The sequence below is a fragment of the Saccopteryx bilineata genome, chromosome 6 (genome assembly GCF_036850765.1).
Source record: "Saccopteryx bilineata isolate mSacBil1 chromosome 6, mSacBil1_pri_phased_curated, whole genome shotgun sequence".
In the NCBI taxonomy this organism is placed as follows: domain Eukaryota; kingdom Metazoa; phylum Chordata; class Mammalia; order Chiroptera; family Emballonuridae; genus Saccopteryx; species Saccopteryx bilineata.
In genome coordinates this window covers 158891002-158911519 of record NC_089495.1, presented here as the reverse complement: position 1 = coordinate 158911519, position 20518 = coordinate 158891002, and positions in this window count along the sequence as shown.

The window sequence follows — 20518 nt, the reverse complement described above, 5'->3', positions numbered from 1 at the left end:
TATCCTCAGATCTCACCAAAAGTCCTACTTAAAATTATGGTCATAAGGCAATCTTATCTCAGTGACTCTGAGAGTAAAAGCAGAGAAGTAGCAGTCAAATTCCACTAACGAAAAGGGGGGAGGTCATAATGCTTCTCTAGTTAAACAAGGCCAGAGAGCTGTGTTCCTGGGCCACAGAGTTCATCTCTAGTGGTCTATTGTACAAAGATCGAGCCTCCTGGTTCTGTCCATTGGAAAACATGTTTCTGTGTACTCTAAGGTTTTTGCCTGCCTGACCAGATGAGCAGAGTGCAGGACTAGTTTAAAAAAAAAAAAGTGTGAACAATGTCACATTTAGAAAGTACAAGGTTCTGGTGTGTTTTACTAAAACCCACTAGTAATGAAAGTTCCATGACAAGTTTTAATGATAAATATTCTATTTTGGAAATTGAAGTCACCTCTCAATGTTTCTCATTTTAGTCATTCATACCAAGATGTGGAAAACTTAGTAAAACCAAGTGTTGGCTTGATATGGACATATCTTCTTTGATTATCGAAGATGCGCACACATTGGGACTTAACGTCCACACTGTACTTGACTGTGTAGTATGATTAACAGCCAGATTTTAGACCTGTTTATTGAGATGCTCCTCTTGGCACTTGGCTTGATTTTGGCACATTAGAGAAAAAATAAAAATCTTTTTTTTTGTTTTGTTTAATGGAAGACTTCAATATTAAAATCCAAAATGCTTTTCATTTTTCTGATCGTCAGATTTTTTTAGGCAGTCTTTGAATCAGTCTGTAATGAGTTAATGTAGTGCTTTACTAAACTTTACACAGCTTGATTATTTATGAGGTATGCACACATATTCCAGTCTAACAAAACATTCTTGCATATGGAGTGGACATCAGCTGGCTAACTATCTTATGAGCACAGTTATTTGCAATATGGGAGAAACAATTTAAAATTGACAATGGTCCACGTCAATGTAATTGCATTAAATTTAGGCCAGTTTTACTATTTCAAAGTGTTGGTAAGAAATGGAAAACCTTTGAAGTACATGGAAGCTGATTATGACTCTTTATCTTATAAACACATTGTATTTATTACGTCCCCATGGTTCTCTTAAGCGTAACTAAAAGAGGATTATAGTTTTTGTTCCGTGCTCCTGAAAGTCACTTGTGCCTGATACCAGAGTGCAGTCACTTTAGGCGATGCTATCCATTTGTGAGTAAATGGGGTTAGTTCATAAGCAATTCAAACCTTCCCGGAAGGTTGAGTTCTGTTAAAGTATCATCCTAGTTTCAGCATAAGATGAATGAATATAGACCATTGAAGTGAGTGATCTATATTCTGAGGATGCCAAAATATGCCTTTAATTAAAAAAAATTATTTTCTTTCAGATGAAAAAATCTGCTTCCATTTATTCCAGGTGACTGGGAGGCAACAGAGTGCAAGGAAAAGTTTAAGGCTGGCATGGCAGTGTCTTGGACCTAATAGTTTTCCACCAAACACACGCATGTAGCAGTGAAACATCCTTAAAATGTAAAACATCTTGCTTTTTTTTTAATAACCCCTTGTGATATGTTTTTACTTTAGCAATAATTGTATTTTCTTTTTTGCACATTTTATTTAACAACATTGCAGGGCCAGATAATCGGTTCCATGTGTCCAGGGCACTAGCAAAGTACCTAACGGAGAAACAATTAACTTTATTGGGCTCCTGTTATTGGCAGACACAGCCTTACACCCTTACTTGTTCATGGTGCTGAGCCACATAGGAGCTGCAAAGAATGTGGTGTCCTAAGTAATCACGGAGCAATCTGAGTCAAGAGCCAAGTTGTCATAAAAAAATAAATAACGAAAATGAAATCCCACGTTTGTGAACTAGAAACAGAAGTTAATGTCCATGACAAGATCGGAAGATAAAGTTCACTTTAGTTACCAAAAGTGCAATGAGGAGTACAAGGTTTGTAGCCCGTGGGAGATGAGTAAGTCTGGACTTTTGCAGAATAAGGACATGCCACATGGTTTAAGGCAAGTGAGAGCGTTGTGACTATAAGGTGAGCATAGCTCTTTGAGCTATAGGCATTGAAACAATGGCTGAATGCAGTTAAGTGCAAGGAGTAACATAGTTAGGTTTTATCAAACATTAACACTTGTACTGGAGAGTCCATAAAATTCTAATTGCCCTCTTCTGCAAAAAGCAGCCTCAAGAGGTTCTTTATGTACAAAGCAGCTCTGACTCGTGACTTGAGTGCTATGAGAAAATAAGCCCTGCTACCATAGCTGCCATTGACTGGTCCAGGGAAGGCGCCCAAGTTACAATAACGATAAATAGTTCAGACCAGCTGCAGGACAATCGCCTCTGAAATGACTCCACCCAAAAGTCGACGTTGCACTGGACATAAGGACGCGAACTAATTTTCTCTTAGGAGAAGTGAGAATGGGTGGTATGCTCAAGGGGCGACGATCACTTAGCCTCAGATAAATAAATCCAAGCTCCAGTTCTGGCCCTCCACGAGGCACATGGTACATCCCACCGAGGCTTGGAGGTGCTGGCCGCAGAGCGCCTTACTCTGCCTTTCCGTGTATCCTTGTAGTAAACTCCCATTGTTGGAGAAATAAGCTGGGCAGCTCTTTTAGTTTAGGTCTCCTGAGTACATGTTGTTGTCAATGCATTCATCTAATCTCAGAAGCGAAAACGCCTTGCAGGACTAAAAAGACCGTTCATGAAGGGAATGAATGTTAAGGAATTGGAATGGGTAAGAGTGTAGAGTAGGAAGAAAGGAAATGTTTGGAGAAAGTCTATGGAAACATGTTGCTCCCAGGAATCCTTATAAGTTGTGAGCAGCACAAAATCCTAAGCAACTCCACAGAATCTGAACAGCTAAAAGAAGGCTGGCACGTAGCAAAGGAATAAAGAGGCGGTGAGACACATTCTTTATTCTTTTGTTCTGCTGTGTTCCCCCTGAAGAGCACAGCCAGCAGGACACCATTGGCACACACTATATATCTTTTTTTTTCACTCATAGATTACTTTTTTATTTTTTAAAATGACATTCTCAACCTAGACTCATATTTATGAAAGTATGACCCCGCTGAACTCTGATATGCTTGGAGATGGTCCAAGAATCATTGCTGCTAAAACTGGATTTAACATTCTTTTCCTGTGTTAAGAAAAACAAACAATTGATGGATGAAATTATTTCAAGTCTAGATTTTTTAATGAATGACTCCTGAATAGCATGTACGTTATCTAATATGTTGTGACCACACCTGCAATATGATAGCACATGTAACTTTTTTCTGGTTTACCATATCAATATTTTATCACATTCCACAAATGAGACTTCCAAGTTGAGACAACCAGGCTCATACTGTCCTTCAAGAGAGAATTGGCCGAGAGAACTATAGAGGTGGCAGATGGCCTCCAGTGGTCACATCTTAGGCTGTAGCCCATGCTCTCTCTGGGTTTATCTCTGACAATACCTGAGTAGGGATGGGTATCAGAGCTCAGCCATTCCCTTTAAATGCAGGATTCTGCTTATAGGCAATCTTTCTCAGGAGCTCCCATCCATCTGGCTGAGGTTTTGTCAGACCTACCCTATAGTGTGAAATTCTCTCCTTCCACTGACATCAGACCTTGTATCTGCCTATTTTTATCTCTTATTTTTATCCTTCAAAGGCGTTCCCCAATACATTTTTCATATCTCCTTCCATCTTGACATCTGCTTCTTGGAGGACTCACATTGATACAGAGATACTCGGGTACTCTGTCTCTTCATGTTAAGAATTATCCATCTGTGGATGATATTATTTCTATCTTTGAATAATTGATCACTTGAAAAAGATACTTAATGTCACAAATAAGCTCAGATGGTTTGGTATAGACTAAGTTATAACTTGTAAAGAAATTATTTTAGATGAAATAGAACATGCATATTAGAAACACATTAGAGAAAGATCTAGAGTGTACAAATGAAGTAAAATGGTCCCTGTCAGATACCAGAATCACAAATAACTTTCACACCCCAAGAGTCCTCGCCAAGTAACTCTTCCTTGTTTGTGTCATACGTTTTATTAATGAAAATAACCAAATGTGTTCTATGTTATCTCTGTTTTCAAACAGCACCACAGCCAGAGCTCCACTGGAACTAGAACCGCATACTCAGACACAAGCATGTCCTTCAAGCAATGAAGTTCAGTCTCAAGTACTGGCCACAGTCTCGGCTGTGAAACACTCACTCAAGTCATTATATACGATAGCAGTGTTCAGAAACCATTCTAAATGGCTCCAGTTGGTCCCAGATTATTGCTTGATGCCCCTTTTCTCTGGCTACTAGTGGAAATGTTTTTGGAGTGTCACTCTCGTTAAAGCATAACCCCTCTCTCCAACGACTTCACCCTCTATCTGGAAAAACGATCTTACTCAGATTCCGGTGATCCTTTAAACAGGAGAAACGTGTACTGAATCTGTCTCAAAATGAACTGCCTAAATTAATTAAGCTAAAAATATTCTTAAACTCTCTTAGTCTTCTCTTCCAACCACCCGGAAGACGTGGGGTTTTTTCAGCAGCTCCAGGAAAACAAGAATCTTTTCTTCTCCTCAGGGTCATGTGAGAAGGGAAATTGTTTTCATATTATATTTTGCACTTCATTGATTTTGCCTCCCCTGTTGAGAGACCCTGTTAGAACTAAACAAAAGACATCACTTTTATGAAGTGCCTATAACTCTGTGTCTTTGTTGGGTTATAGAAACGTCTGCCGCGTGGAAAGCTCGAATTCAGAGTGCTCAGTGAGGCTTGCCCAATGGGGGCCAGCTCAGTAAATCATATCTGACAGCCTTTTGTTAAAGGACTTTTTCAACTCGCACTGCGTCCCTCTGTACTGGCCCTCATGTATAACCCTGCTCGCCATACTCATCACTACTGCAACCTGTGTTGTGTTGACACGTGATGATTTTTGTGGGGCTTTCTAGTACTTACTCACTCAATACTGACTAGCCAGGTTATGGACTCTACTTTTTGAAAATAATTTCAAGAGCCTCTGAGGTCTTTTCATTGGATGTGCGCTGCACCGATGATGCTTTTGTAAATGAACTTGCTGATATGAGTTCAACAAATGAAGGGAGAGAAAACTCGCATCATGCTGGTTTTTCAGACACTATTCCCACTGACTGTGGATAGAGATAAAATATGCAGAAAACAACGCATGTCCTTTTGAAAATCATTTCTCCATGGTCACTTCTATAAATCTCGATAGATGAAATTATCGGCAACTCAAGTTAGGGTGTCAAATCTTAAATAGGTGGAGAAATAAAAATTATCTCCTGGCCCTGGCCGGTTGGCTCAGCAGTAGAGCGTCGGCCTGGCGTGCGGGGGACCCGGGTTTGATTCCCGGCCAGGGCACACAGGAGAAGCGCCCATTTGCTTCTCCACCCCCCCTCCTTCCTCTCTGTCTCTCTCTTCCCCTCCCACAGCCAAGGCTCCATTGGAGCAAAGATGGCCCGGGCACTGGGGATGGCTCCTTGGCCTCTGCCTCAGGCGCTAGAGTGGCTCTGGTCGCGGCAGAGCATCGCCCCCTGGTGGGCAGAGCGTCGCCCCTGGTGGGCGTGCTGGGTGGATCCCGGTCGGGCGCATGCGGGAGTCTGTCTGACTGTCTCTCCCCATTTCCAGCTTCAGAAAAATACAAAAGAAAAAAAAAATTGTCTCCTGAAATAATATTAGTTTTTACAGCCCTGGAAATTAGTGACTTGCCTCCATCTGGGTGTTTTGGGTAATAAGGGTCACTCTCAAATTCCTATTCTTCCCTCAGTCTCACTTCTCATCCTTGACTTCTGTTTTCATAGGAAAGATTGTGTCTGTTGTTTTGCATCTCAGTGATAGCATCTTTGCAATGTGGGTGGCTGTGCCCCCAATCCTTATGTCTTCTTCTACAAGTCATTTTTATCTCATTTTTATGTAGTTTCAGCATCACCAAAGCATTCAGAAATAGCCAATGTTTTCCTATTATATATATATATGTGTGTGTATATATATATGTATGTGTGTATATATATATATATATACACAAACAACTGTGAAATAGTTTAACTTGATGTTTTTTCCTAAGAGCCATTTAAGAAAAAAAAATTTAAAGAATGAAAATGGTAAACCCTGTGATCTTAGAGCAATGTGGTAAAGATATTTCAGACAGTTTTAAGCATTATGCTCTTGTTGGAGAAAAACCATCAATATAGATGAAAGTTAGGAGGTAATATTATAAGGTGATTAGTTCTTAGCCAGACAGGAGAGCTGTGGACATAATCCATGAGCCTGCTTTCCTGTGCCGATGGCTCAGTGTCGCTATCACAAAACCCTAATGCAGTAGTTTATCTCTTCTTTTAGCTTTTTATGTAATAAAAGTTGTAACGGTAAAATTGTACAGAAGCCAAAAGCATGCATAACAGATTGCTCTAATGTCAGTTGGCTAGGACTGACTCATTTTAGCGTCTCTTTTCTGAATTTGTGGAGCTGTGTGTGCATAAAGGGTTATTTAGGTATTGTCTCCGAAGGAAAGCCAAGCGGATCATTGAAGCAATTACCTCTCTAATTCAGGCAGAGCAATACTGTTATTAAGGAAAAATGAGTAGTTGAGGCATGTTTCTGTTTTGCCTGAAACGATTCATTCTTGCTGTCTCCATTAATTTGATAATACAGAAAATATTTACTTTTCCACAATCTAACAGTAATTGCATCTTGGGAGATGAATTAAGGACCACTTCTTGGCAATCCAAATTACCACCAAAAATCAGGTGGCCTGCTGCCCAAAATAGAAAGCTTTGGCACCCAAATGGAAAGTTTAGAATCCTGAATCTACACTTTACATCGCTGACATTGGGTAAGCACTTAAGCTCTGGATGCTTTATGAGGCTTAAGTTCTTCCTGACTCACAAGTATGTTGCTGGAATTCAATGAGATAAACTACATGGCGATCATTTGTTTTACATGTCATGGAAATATCACCTGTTACACTGGCAGTATAAAATACATTTCAGATTGTTAGATATCATAAATAACTCTCAAACTTAAAACACACACACAGAGTCACCCTCTCTCCGTTTCTATTCATTCTTTGTAATTTTAATTGTCAAAGGGAATAAGAACTTTAAAATGGTATGTACTATGCTATAAATAAAATATGACTGACCCCTTCTCTCTGCTACTCATTTTGGTAAATATGCTTTCATTGGACAAGAGCCATGCTTACTCATTTACATATTGTCAATGGTGATTTCACTGTGCGAGGGCAGAGCTGAGACGTTGCCACAGAGACCATACAGCTCACAAAGCCAAACCTACTTACTATTTGGTTCGTTACAGAAAATTTTGGCCAATCGTTGGCTTACAGGGATGGCATAGGAAGAAAGCCATTTTGTAGGAAACACCCTCAAAGATTGTGCCGATGTGTACATTACAAGTTTTGTGAAAACGATTGGGATTTGGTGAGAGAATTTACGATGTTACACACCAAAGTGGGGGGTGGTGTTTGCCTGAAACCATGAACCTTGTCTGACTACAAATTTGGTAACATTCAATGGCTCAAACATGCTGACACCCAGCCAGAATGATTCCATGGTGAGCAGGGCTGGCTTCACAAATGAAACCAGTTGCAGCTGTCATCCACTGTCACTTCAACTTAATTATTAAAAGAAAGACAATTGGTTTTGAGCACACAGAACACTGGAGATTTGAAGATAATTGTTATGAAATAATTCTGCCTAGAAAACTGGTAACAGTACATGATTTTTATTGTGTGCCTGTCAAGTGCAAAAAATCTGACTGTCAAGCCCACTTTAAATATGGTTATAAATAATAGGAGCTTTGCTTGTGCCTTTGAGTTGGTAAACGGAAACAAACTCACACCTGCAGAAGAGCGGGCCAATAACCTTTACGCACAGCCCAGAAACACTGTTTCTTTGAAAAACTCACGGCCAATAAAGTGGGAGCTTTTAGAAGGGAGAATTCTGTATCGTTATTTCAGTGTTGAAGAATATCGTCCTTGGCTCGCTTTTCTCGGCACAGATGTCCATCTGCATCCCATCTGATCTGAATCGTCGACTTTCTTGGCTCAAGTCTCTTTATCACAAATGTGTGTTCTTCCTCTGGGCTCACCTCCAGTATCACAGATGTGCAAAGTGGGAGAAAGGAAAGAAAATGGAAGGGGTGGAAAAGTCTGAGCTCCAATTTATCAACAGGTCCTTACGGGTACTGTTTATTTCCCTAAACCCCCACCTGTACTCTGCAAGCCTGATAGCCAGACAAGTCTGGCAACAAATCTCCACTCGGGGAAAGAAAGTTTTAGGGATGTATGCCTTATGCAATAAGCCTTGTAAATGTTGAACACGGGATAAAACATTTACAGATGCTCTATTTATTGTCTTCATTTCTGGAGAAAGGAGGGACATAATTCAACATTCAATTAGCCATGAAGTAAATCTGAAACACTAATAAAATCAATGGAATTTTACTTTTCGTACCACCTCTTGAATCCTAACCCTGCATGGGATTGAAGAACCATTTGGAATTTTTTTTTGTTTTGTTAGAAGCATGGACTCCGGGGAGTGGCTTTTTAGTTAACTTTCTAATTAAGTAAATAACTTCATATTTATACATTCTCACACATCCAATCTCTCACTCTCCCCATGAAAATCTCCAAGTGGGTCTCTCTCTCTCTTTTTTTTTCTTTTTAAATTAAACCCTGGGTTTCCTCAATGCACAAATTTGTACTTTGTTTTATTGTCCTGTGATGTTTTATTAGTCTCTCCTTTTTATTCTCCATGATGAAACCTGGCAATTTTTTTTTTTCTGTAAAAGACCCAATGTGATCTCTGTTGAAAATCAACTCTGGAATTGGAACACAAAAGCGTAGAAGGACGGTATGTAAACAAACAGGTGTGGTTCTGTTCCAATAAAACTTGACATGAGCAGTCAGCAGGCTAGATTTGGCTCACTGGCCATGATTGGATGATCCTTAATGGACCAGACTATACATTTCTGAGGACAGCATATTTCCCTTGTAATTGCTTCCATCCAATGATATTGTCTTTTAGTCTCAGAAATCCTTTCAATGTTCTTTGAATATTGTTGGCAATTAATTATCTTGGCTTTTGTTTGACTGGAATTGTCTTTATTTCTTCATCATTTCTTGGAGGGTGCTTTCACCGCATGTATAATCCCAAGGTAACATTGTTGATTCTCCCCCCATCACTTTAAAGATGCCGCCATCCTTTGTTACTAATAAAAATCCATTGATTTCATGTCATTGTTCCCCCAGTGTGATCTCTTTTTTCCGTTGGCAGATTCTAAAATTTCTCTTTGTCTTAGCTTTTTAGCTAATGAAATAAAAAATGACACCTTACTCTATCAAAAAAATGTTTTGACACAGACAAAATGATATGGGAGAAGACTCCAAGTCAATGAGTATGTTAGGGAGTGAGAATTTCTCCGTTTTCCCTCTCAGTTCTTCTGGTTGGTCAAATCATTAAAATGATACAAAACAGATTGACATAACCAAATTTCATTGTGTATGTGCATACAGGGGTTTTATAAGAATATGAAGCCCCAACTACACATCAGACACTTGAGACTTCTAAGTCATCTTGAGCTAAGGAGAAAGAGGGATTCGTGGTTTGGGACTTCAAAGTTTAGGAAGGCTATTCACATGGAGATAGAAGAGCGAATGTTTGGTGAATAAATGTTTGCTGAGTCATCTCTATCAATGAGACACAGAGGAGACTTTGATCAAGAGGCCATCCTAGATTCTCCATGTTTATCAGACTTCATTCATATGAAACTATAGTTATCTATGATGATGGCTCCCTTCCTCAAGTATGTCCTCTATCTAATTTTTTTAGGCATTTAGGGGGAGGTCAATAGTTTTTCCTGAATTTTTTTTTTAATAACCAACTTAAAATAATCAATATCCTAAGAGGCATATTTTGGCATGACAAATTCTGGTCCCATTATAAATAATATGAACAAGCCAGGAAAAGAAAAAAAAATTTTTCTTAAAGTATTTCTATTTTTAAAAAATATTTCTTATCATTTTTAAAAGTTTGTTTGCTTTATCTATTAAAATGAAATAATGTTTTAGCTTAAACTATTCTTTTTATGCTAGGGCATATTAATTTTATTATATAGAAATATCCAAGATGTTCATGACCATGGGATTTAACTGTTATATCTATGAAAAACAGAAAGACTTGTTTAGCATTGAAATAAAAACCTCTAAGTCATTTTTAAAATACATAGATCTTGCCTGACCAGGCAGTGGTGCAATGAACAGAGTGTAGGCCTGGGACACTGAGGATCAAGATTCAAAACTCTGAGGTCACCAACTTGATTGCAGGCTCTTCTAGCTTGAGCATAAGCTCAACAGCTTGAACACAGGGTCGCTGGCTTGAGTGTAGGATCATAGACATGAACCCATGGTTGCTGACTTAAGCCCAAAGGTCACTAGCTTGAGTCCAAGGTCACTGCTTGGCTGGAGCCCCCCGGTCAAGGCACATATGAGAAAGCAATCAATGAAACTAAAGTACCACAATGAAGAATTGATGCTTCTCATGTCTCTTTCTTCCTGTCTGTCTCTGTCTTTTCCTCTCTCTTACTCTCTCACTAAAAAATAAATAACTAAGTATATAAATAAATACAATATATAGGTCCTCTGAGAAATGTTCAAACAGATGCTGGTTCACATGCCTACGTCACATTTCTCAGCTATTCATGTGCATTGTGTGCAATACAATTACCACTGTATCTGTCAGTCTAACCCGTCATAAAATGCTTAAATGTAATATGATCATAACTTTGGAAGATGCTTTAAGTATTTGAAACTGAGCTATAAATTATTTGATGAAAACTTCCAGTTGTTTTTTGTTTGTTTGTTTTTTTACAGAGACAGAGAGAAAGTCAGAGAGAGGGATAGACAGGGACAGACAGACAGGAACGGAGAGATGAGAAGCATCAATCATTAGTTTTTTGTTGCACATTGCGACACCTTAGTTGTTCATGATTGCTTTCTCATATGTGCCTTGACTGCGGGCCTTCAGCAGACCGAGTAACCCGTTGCTCAAGCCAGTGACCTTGAGTCCAAGCTGGTGAGCTTTTTGCTCAAACCAGATGAGCCCGCACTCAAGCTGGCGACCTCGGAGTCTCAAACCTGGGTCCTCGGCATTCCAGTCCAATGCTCTATCCACTGTGCCACCTCCTGGTCAGGCAACTTCCAGTCTTGTCATAGACAGACATAGTTTTAAATTTGTAACTATGGAACTTATGAGGGCAGTATGTTTCCTCCTGTGCATTAAAATAAATCCCCTTTTTTTGTACTGAAAAAAAAATAGAGATAACTGAGCTTTAGATTCATAGATCCAGGGATTTATTCCTACCAAGGCAATGATTTCAACTGGCAATACCTTCTGAATAATAACACCAACAACACTAATTGTATCTATCTAATATTTGTATATTTACTTTAGGCCATGGCTTGAGCTAAGCTTTCCACATGTGTGATCACTGGGTATGCACGTCTTTCAATTGAAAGGGGCACATGCGACTGTTTTAACAGTTTTTAAAAAAACACAAAAATAAAACAATTAATTAGATGGAAATTGAGTACTGTATTTCTCCATGTATAAGACACACCCTTTTTCAAAAAATTTGGGGTCTAAAAACTGGGTGCATTTTATACAGTGGTTGTGGCATTTCAAATACCATAGATGGAACTGAGGACGAGGCAAAATATGAAGACAGTGATTCGTCATCTGACACCGATGAGGACAAGCTAATGGATGGGAGTTTTGACAGTGATGAGGAGTATGAATTTCATGATGAATAAAACTTGAGTTCAATAACTTCGTGAGATACATTTCTTTTTCAAATTTTAGGCCGCCAAATTAAGGTGCATCTTATACATGGGAGCATCTTATACATGGATGGTACATTAGTTCAATTGAGGCTCGTATCAAGTAATACCCACGTCCATGGTTGTTATCATGCATTATAGTTCCCCTTCACATATGAGGGAGTTTGTGATACCAACAAATTAGAAATAGCCTCTCCAAGAAAACAGAGCCGGAGATGATGGACCAATACAAATTATTCCATCATTCAGCCAAACTCAATCTAGTCAGGATATTGAAAAGCAGCGCTGCGTTAGAAAGACCACAATTCAAATGAGAGCACACTGGCTTAACCCCGTGGTCAGTAGTACCATATTTTGTCATTCAGTGTGCAATAATCTGATCGTCAACATCCTCACAAAGTGGCATGCTCACATCATATGTGTGTGCATTTGTGTGTGTGTATGTGTAGAGTAGTGCAAGGGTCTTCTTTCTTATTTTCTGGTTTTTCCCCTTTATTTTCTGCAGGCACCTGTTTGCTGCCAAGCTTATTTATAAAGCTTAGCATTGGGGTTGTGAGAATTTTGCTGCATACAACCAACAGTTGTATGTTCCCAAGACTCACAGAGCTTTTATAAGCTCTTCCCCCTCTGTCTTTAGTCCCACCTATCTCAACCTCTTCTCAACCTGCTACAAATATTGATCAGAATCATGGAGAGAAGTCTGAATACAAACAGCTGGAAATTCAGCTTATTGCCTGAGTTATATGGCTGGGACACATTTGACAATATTTTGGTGAGCTTTTGCTGCAGTGGGACTGAGGCGAGCAGTCCAAAATGGTCTCCTTTTCAGCTAGCCAAGTCTCCGGAGATCAATATAGTTGGAATTTTGGAGAGAGAGAGAGAGTGATTCGGAGATTTTACTACAATCAAACAAACAAACAAAAAGTTATAAGAAAGAAGGCGATAACTTTAGAGTGTTAAATATGACTTTCCTATTTTCTGTCAGACATAGTTCATACACGTCACAGATTATTTGTATTTTCAGTGGACAGCCTTAGAAATAAACGAGTAAAAAAAATGGCCACAGAAAGAATGCTAAACACAGCAGGACAAAGATCTAGAAAAAGCCTTTCTTAATTAGAGGTCGAAACAGTCCAGGCCACAATTTCCGGCTGCTGCTGTATTGTGTTCTCAGGTAATTAATGACATCAGGGTACTAACTAGCTTCAAAAACAAGAAGAAGAAGAAAAAAAATATTTATTTATTTATTTTTATATTATATATATATATAAAGAGGAGATAATCTTTAATGTTACAAGCAAGGTATTTAGGATTTGTTTTTATGTCAGCTGTTTGAATCTTGAAATACATTTTTCTCCTGTGAAAACAATGATATAAATTGCGGTTAAGTTCTTAGGATAGTCAACGAAATAATCTATTTAATCAATAACATATTTGAGACAGCACTAACGGCCTTAACCTTAGAGCCAGGTCTTGGCGGCTAGGGGCCATGAGAACCACTGGGGGAGGAACATGAGAACAGAGACCTCTCTCTCTCTCTCTTTTTGATGATGCCATCCCAAATGAGGCAATATAAAAACCACAGCTATTGCAAAAGGCATTTGTGGAAGACTTTTTTACTTAAATATAAAATTATATTTTTTCATTTGGAAGTTTTAAAAATGGAGAAAATTGAACATCCCTCATAAAATCTCAAACCAGGAATAACCACTATTAATTAACTTATGAATAAGTGAAGAAGTGGGTTGCAAACAAAATTCATGGTACAAGTTTTCCCACTCTCTTTCTCTCTCTCTCTCTCTCTGTCCCCATATGAAAAACTCTGAAAAGATACAAATAAATTATCATTTGTATAAGTAGGGTTTGCTAAAATAGTGCCCTGGCATATCTGTGATGCTTTTCTTGGGGCAAATGCTTCAAGTTACACTTGGCAGTACAGAGTAACTGCTATGTAAACCCTTGGATGGGAAGTACCAGTGGCCCTCGAGCAAGGTGGTGCTAATTAATAGTCTCACCAGGAGTGTAAGGGAGTAGCTGGGCAAAGAGGCTGAGAAAAGTTTATCTTCAGCACTGTCTGATTTTCTTTCATAAGCTCTCCTAAAGCCACCCCCCCTTTTTCTCCCACCTGAATGGACCTGGTGCCTTCCAGGCTCCGAGAACCTCTCCACGGCACCTGCGCAGTGGCAGCCTATGACTCTCCTGCCCTCTTACTCACCCCATTGCATTATTACTCAGAAAGTTCCCCTCATCCGAAATTACCACCGGGTTTCCATATCTGTAAACATCTCCCAAAATGTATCTCTGTTGCTGAGAAAATGTTTGTTTTATGAGTGAGCATCTTAAGAAGCAAAGGCACTTACTTCTACAGTGTTCTTTATCCACAATGTAGGAAACACAAAAGGGCTTATTTCAAAAGAACAGTTAAAATAATGGGTTCCCAACGGTGTGGTGGCCGAAGATGAATGATGCTGGGAAAACCGTTATTGATAGCTTTAATGATTCTTCCATAGTTTTGGCTTTGCCTGTTTCTAAGATGTAATCAGGGATGCAACTGAAGATTTAGTTAAAAGGGTGCCATCCATGGTTATTTAAAATACGTACCAAAAGTGGACACCAATGGCAACAACAGCACATTCATAGGACAAATATGCACCCCACACCTAACGGATGTCCTGCAGAATGTTGAAGACACAGTGCTAAAGAAAGCCTGAAATACGAAATTTTACATCTTCCTCAGTTTGATAAAATTGAATTCATAGATAATGGCTATAATCTGATGGCTAATAGAAGGAAGTCATTTGGGCCATGACCATAACTAGCGATTTAAATTTCCTGCTTTTTTTTTTTCTTGGCTCACAACTATTTTCCTCAGCTCTCAAACACCTGAGCTATGAAATGTTTCGCTAGTCACATCCCCTAGTCCAAAGTCAAGAATACCCTCTCTGAGTACGGCTTTATGATTTTTTTCTTCTTCTTTTTTGTCACTGGAAAACCAATGGCAGTAAAACACAAATTCAAATAGCATTTAGCAGATCCTTAAAGAAACAACAGTTCTCTTTCTTGCCTTGACCCCTTCCCATGCTTCAATAGCGCAGGTGCTTGGTCCTTGTTGCCATCTCACTATCGCCCAGAACAGAAATAAATAAAGAAAGACACACACAGGCTCCTTGTCACTGCCATGCTCAGCAACAAGCATTTCAACTGGGGTTTATGAGGTCATAAATAATTATTGTTCCCTGTCTTGGCAAGGAGCTTTTTTTTTTTTTTTTTTTTTTTTTTAAAGGCCACATCCGGTCTTTGGGGCACCAGTTTTTATTATGCATTTCATATTGAAACCAAGGTCAAATTAATTGACCTTATCTATGTGAAAAACCAGCTGGTTGCCTAGAGAAATAAAATCTCTTACAGAGAGACTTTGGGGACAAGTAAACAAGAGGGAAAACTCAATCCGATGGCAGCTGGAACCCCCAATTAGAAAGAAAGGGAAGTTAGGAGGAATTTAACTTTGGAACGATCGGTTGAGAATTTGTTAGCAGTGATGCTTTCTGTAGGGAGCAGAACCACTGGATTCCCAAAAGTTATCCGCACAGTCACTCATATTTCACATGTTATAGGATTAAAGTGCGGGAGGGGGAAGGGAAGCAGAGAAGGCAGAGCAGATAAAAGCCATCTATTTTGTGGATCCTAAAGATCAACGCAGCAACACTTTCTATGGGGAGAACTAAGCCGCCCAGGGTCTGAAGTCTTTCAGACCTAAAAGGATGAAGTGTGGTGTAAGTATCTTTTCCCCAAAAGAAATGCAAAGTAGATCCTCTATGCCTTCTGCATTTTCTATCATCATCAAGAGTATCACAAAGTCTGCACAATAAATATAATATGGGGGCCTAATAGGATAGAATAGGAAGCTAATCTATTTTTCTTATAACATCTGTTTCTCCATGTTCTCTTCTGGTAAATGAGACAGTAATTCTTGTATCTCATAATGTTTGGGGGAATCAAATCAGACACTGTAAATAAATATCTCAACACTTCAGGTCTGGCAATAAGTGATAACAAAGGGAGCCTTTTTCTGTTACTTTTCCAAAGAGGGGAGATAATTAGTGCCATGTTCATTCAGAACAACAAACTGTAACATGTCTCCACTAGTCATACGCAAAAGTGTAAGTGTGTGTCTCCAGTTGGAGTTCATTGCTTTATTTCTTTCCTTTGCTGTTTATATACGCAAAGATAGCCCTTGACATAGCTTCCTGGGGGGGGGGGGGGGAGGAGACTTTGAGCACTGAAAAATTTGTGCCAGTCCAAAGACATTTTGATACAAGTGATAATGTTTCACCCCAGTGTGTGAACGTGACTCGTATGCGGGAATGTAACAAGTGTCTAAGAACTAATGGGGTGGAGGACACCCATGACTTAACTTGAAAGGATACCACCGTGGCTACACCATTCCAATCCCAGTGTCCCTTATTTTAATTATTGAGCAAAATTGTGACTCTGTGCCATGGGGAAAAAATTATTTTAACTTATCATACGTAAACAACGTGGAGAGATTGGAAGTGATGGATGAGGCTTCGTGCAGCAGCGAAGCCCACATCAGGTGGGGGCCCCTGGTGTCATCCAGTATGGAAAAGATTAAGTCACCAAGAACACACATCTGCTTGGTGGAACACCGAAAAAGTTAATGGCTGTGAGAAAAGGGTTTGAACTTCTCTCTGAGGTCAGAAACGGTGATTTAGTGACTTCAGTAAACAGATGCTCAATGAGGTTAAAATAAAATTGAGTTTCATTTTGACCAGTCTGTGGAGAACATCAATAAAGTTTTCAGTGCTCAAAGATAAGTTCAATGCCCCGTTGCCTAGGGAATTGTTTGTAAAAATCAATTCTTTGTTATGTTCAGTAGTAATTGTATATTTTTATTTCTCCGCCCCAGCCCAGGACGTAATGTTAGAAATGTGGAAATAGGACATTAAAAATGTTCAAATGAACCTTGACCTCTGAGCCCTGAGCACATCAAAGTTGAGCTGGATCCTCTGGAAATTAATAGAACTGACTTACTTCCATGTCTTCACTAAGTCCATAGGAAAGTGAATGACGCAATGTTAACCCCTTAGAGAAGCTGATTTTACATTGCAAAACCATGTTAATAAATGAGCTTTTTAAATTTGCTGGGTTTTGCTTATCGATGGGTGTGAGGTGAGTGAGAAAGGTTGTTACAACAAAAGAACAGCTCAGAAACCAGTAGAAGAAAGAATACTACTGATTTTTGGACCTGGGTATGTGGAGAAGAAAGAGAGATCAAATTAGAAAAACTATTTTTATTTTTCCAAAGATGTAATAAAAAAAATCCTCCCTACTTAATAGAGAGGGCTGATGCCAAATCTCTAGAAACCCATGTGCAAGACGAGGGTGCAGACGTGGTCTCATAGGAAATATATTACTGGATCTGGGAACCATAAAGCGGAGCCATTCGTTTATCAGATTTGCTCTAACAATTAGAAATTCAGAAACAGTGGCTGATATTTTCAAGGTGTTTGTATTTTCTGATAAGTTTGCAAAAGGAACTAACGTGGCGTCTTTTGCAGAATAAAAAAAGGCCAATCTGGGGACCAAGGGCTGATGAAATTTGGGGGGCCTCATGTCTCCAGGTTTCCTGGTGGAGAGCAGGAACGTGCGGGAGCTGCTTTGACTTCGAGTACCCCAGGAACCACCAGTGAACCTGAAAGCCCCCACATCTGGCTACAGCTCGCCCTTGTTTGCTTTAAGGTCTGCACACAGACGACCACCCGGACTGCGAATTCAGGGATGGCCCAGCCTCCTTTGCGCATGGCCAGGGGACGGGGGAATCTGTAAGCTCACCTGGTCTAAGGGTGAGGCCCACTGCATTTTTAAGTCGCCTTTTGTTTTTGTTAGTGTTATTCCTTTTGAAAGGGGTTTCTGCAGTGGCAAGTGCACATTCATCATCATTTCTCCTCTGTTTATTCCTTCTCCGGCAGGTATAAACCATGTTCCAGCAGAAAGACGTAGGCTTTAGAGCGACGCCCCAACACATGCCTGCACGCAGCAGAAACTTCGATTCAGTGTTTCCAATACAACTTCACCTTCCACAGATTTTGTTTCGCTCTATGACAGTTCAGGTCATTTCTCTTCCAAAAAATATCATCTTCTATCAAGAAGGAAAAACTTCAGCAGAAGAGTAAATTCTCAAAGACTCCCAGACAATGATTAAGCAGAACGTGTTCTACTTAAAAACAAATACATGAGAATGAGCTGAACACACCAAACATTATAGAAGAGAACAGTGATCAGAGAGATCTGGTAGTTAATAGTGCAAATAATGAGCTATCTCTGGGTTTTTTCAGAAGCTTTTTTTTTTAGTTGTTGTTCACAAACTGATTAGCTTCAGCTTAGTTCTTAAATAGCATATATACAGACCTGATTAAAAATCAGTCAAGAAATGATCTTTAGAAAAACATAAGAAAATGCAAAATCTACCTTTTTTCTTTTTTTTCTTTCTCAACAAAGAAACATTTAATTTTCTGTGGGAACTCGGCAAGTCCAGGGACACAGCACAGAAAAACTATAAAGAGCAAAATGTTTTTGTTGTTGTTGTTGCAGTATTTTGCCTATCCCCAAACAAACTTGATATATTTCTAAATTCAAATGATAGAACGAAATCTTATTTTCTCCTATATATTTTCCCTGCACAGCTTTAAGTATATCATCTAGTAACTTCACTGTTCTGTTGTATAAAGAAAACTGAAATAAAAATAGAACAAAACAACCACCATCTAAGTCTATACTTTGTTCATCATGTCTGTCAGATAGGTGGCAGACAGCACCTGCAGGGGCATCTGATACGGCATTGCCATGTCTCTGAGTACCCCCATAGCATCGCCTCCTCAATGCTGTGACCTCAGCAGAGTTGTCCTGCTGTCCTGCTCAGGCGACAGATCCGCAGACGTCACTGCACTGCCTCTTAGCCACAGAGTCGTGTGTGGTAGAACGTTTCCAGAATATCTATTTTACCTTGTCTTCCTGGATGGTAAGTGTCCACAAGTCATCACACAGGTGTTCTTTGACCAGAAATGCTGTCTTGTAATTGCCTAACAACTGGCCAAAAAGTTGCATATGGCTGTGGATGCTGATTAACTATTATAAGGAAATTTGACAGCAGAGACAATTCTCCTACAAGCAGAAAAGAGTGACTCACAGAGTGGTCTGTGTTCCTGACAAAGTGTTTTCTGACTATACTCTTAAGCTTGCAAACACAAAAGGCCTTGATCTATTATTGCATGGAATTCCTGGAAAAGCCATTAACTGGAATTTTTGCTCCAAACAAGCTAAATCAAGATTAAAAAAAGTGGAAGGCCCTGGCCGGTTGGCTCAGTGGTAGAGTGTCGGGCTGGCGTGCAAGGGGTCCTGGGTTCGATTCCCGGCCAGGGCACACAGGAGAAGCGCCCATTTGCTTCTCCACCCCTCCCCCTCTCCTTCCTCTCTGTCTCTCTCTTCCCCTCCCGCAGCGAGGCTCTATTGGAGCAAAGATGGCCCGGGCGCTGGGGATGGCTCCTTGGCCTCTGCCCCAGGCACTGGAGTGGCTCTGGTCACGGCAGAGCGATGCCCCGGAGGGGCAGAGCATCGCCCCCTGGTGGGCAGAGCGTCGCCCCCTGGTGGGCGTGCTGGGTGGATCCCGGTCGGGCGCATGCGGGAGTCTGTCTGACTGTCTCTCCCCGTTTCCAGCTTCAGAAAAATACAAAAAAAAAAAAAAAATGAAAAAAGTGGATATAGACATAAGGAAAGAAGAGGAGAGAAAGTTGTCTTGTAGTAGATCACTAGCCAGGTGAATCTTTTTGAGGTTTGTATTGTTGCCATGTATGTGGCTGGTAGTCAAGTCACCATGGAAAGCATTGCTCAAACATTTTCTAAATTCCAACTGCAGAGAATATGTGTACACATAAATAAAAACAAGTAGACCCTCTTGTTAGAAACAGTGTGGCCCATTAACAATTCCTCAGCAGGAAAAGTTTCATTGTCAGGACAATGCTTTCTCCAGTATTGACGGTAAGTCTTTTCTATCTCAAAGCATCATTTCTTTCCTGGTCTAAGTTTTTCTTCTTATAGTTGGGACAGGAATTTCCCAGACCTGTAGCATCTTTTAACTTGAGAAGCATGTACAGATATACTGTACACATGGCACACAACTCACAAAATGGACAAGAGCAAATCCTTATTTGTCTATTTCAGTTCCGTTAGCATCTAAAACGTGAAATGCGGCAGTGAGTCAGTAAATGTTTATCAAAGGAAGACCAAATCACTAGATTTCACTTTGTGTTGTGTCTCTTATAATCGTTCTGAAAAAAAAAATCATGTTTCCTTTTGTACCTGTATCAGTCTTTACTGAGGATTTATACAGAGAACAGCAAAGTCAATGGGCATAGTATACAAGACCTACCTACTCATACCTGGTCTGAATATATGATTACTCAAACTAACAATTTAAATTGATGAACTGGAAACCACAAAGCAAGCTTACTTTTTTTTCAGTTAAGAATCTATTCTAATTTCTCTATTGGTTTTAGAGTTTGCCTTCCTAGTTACATTTTGCATTGGCCAACATTAGAAAGTGATTTTATTTCCTGG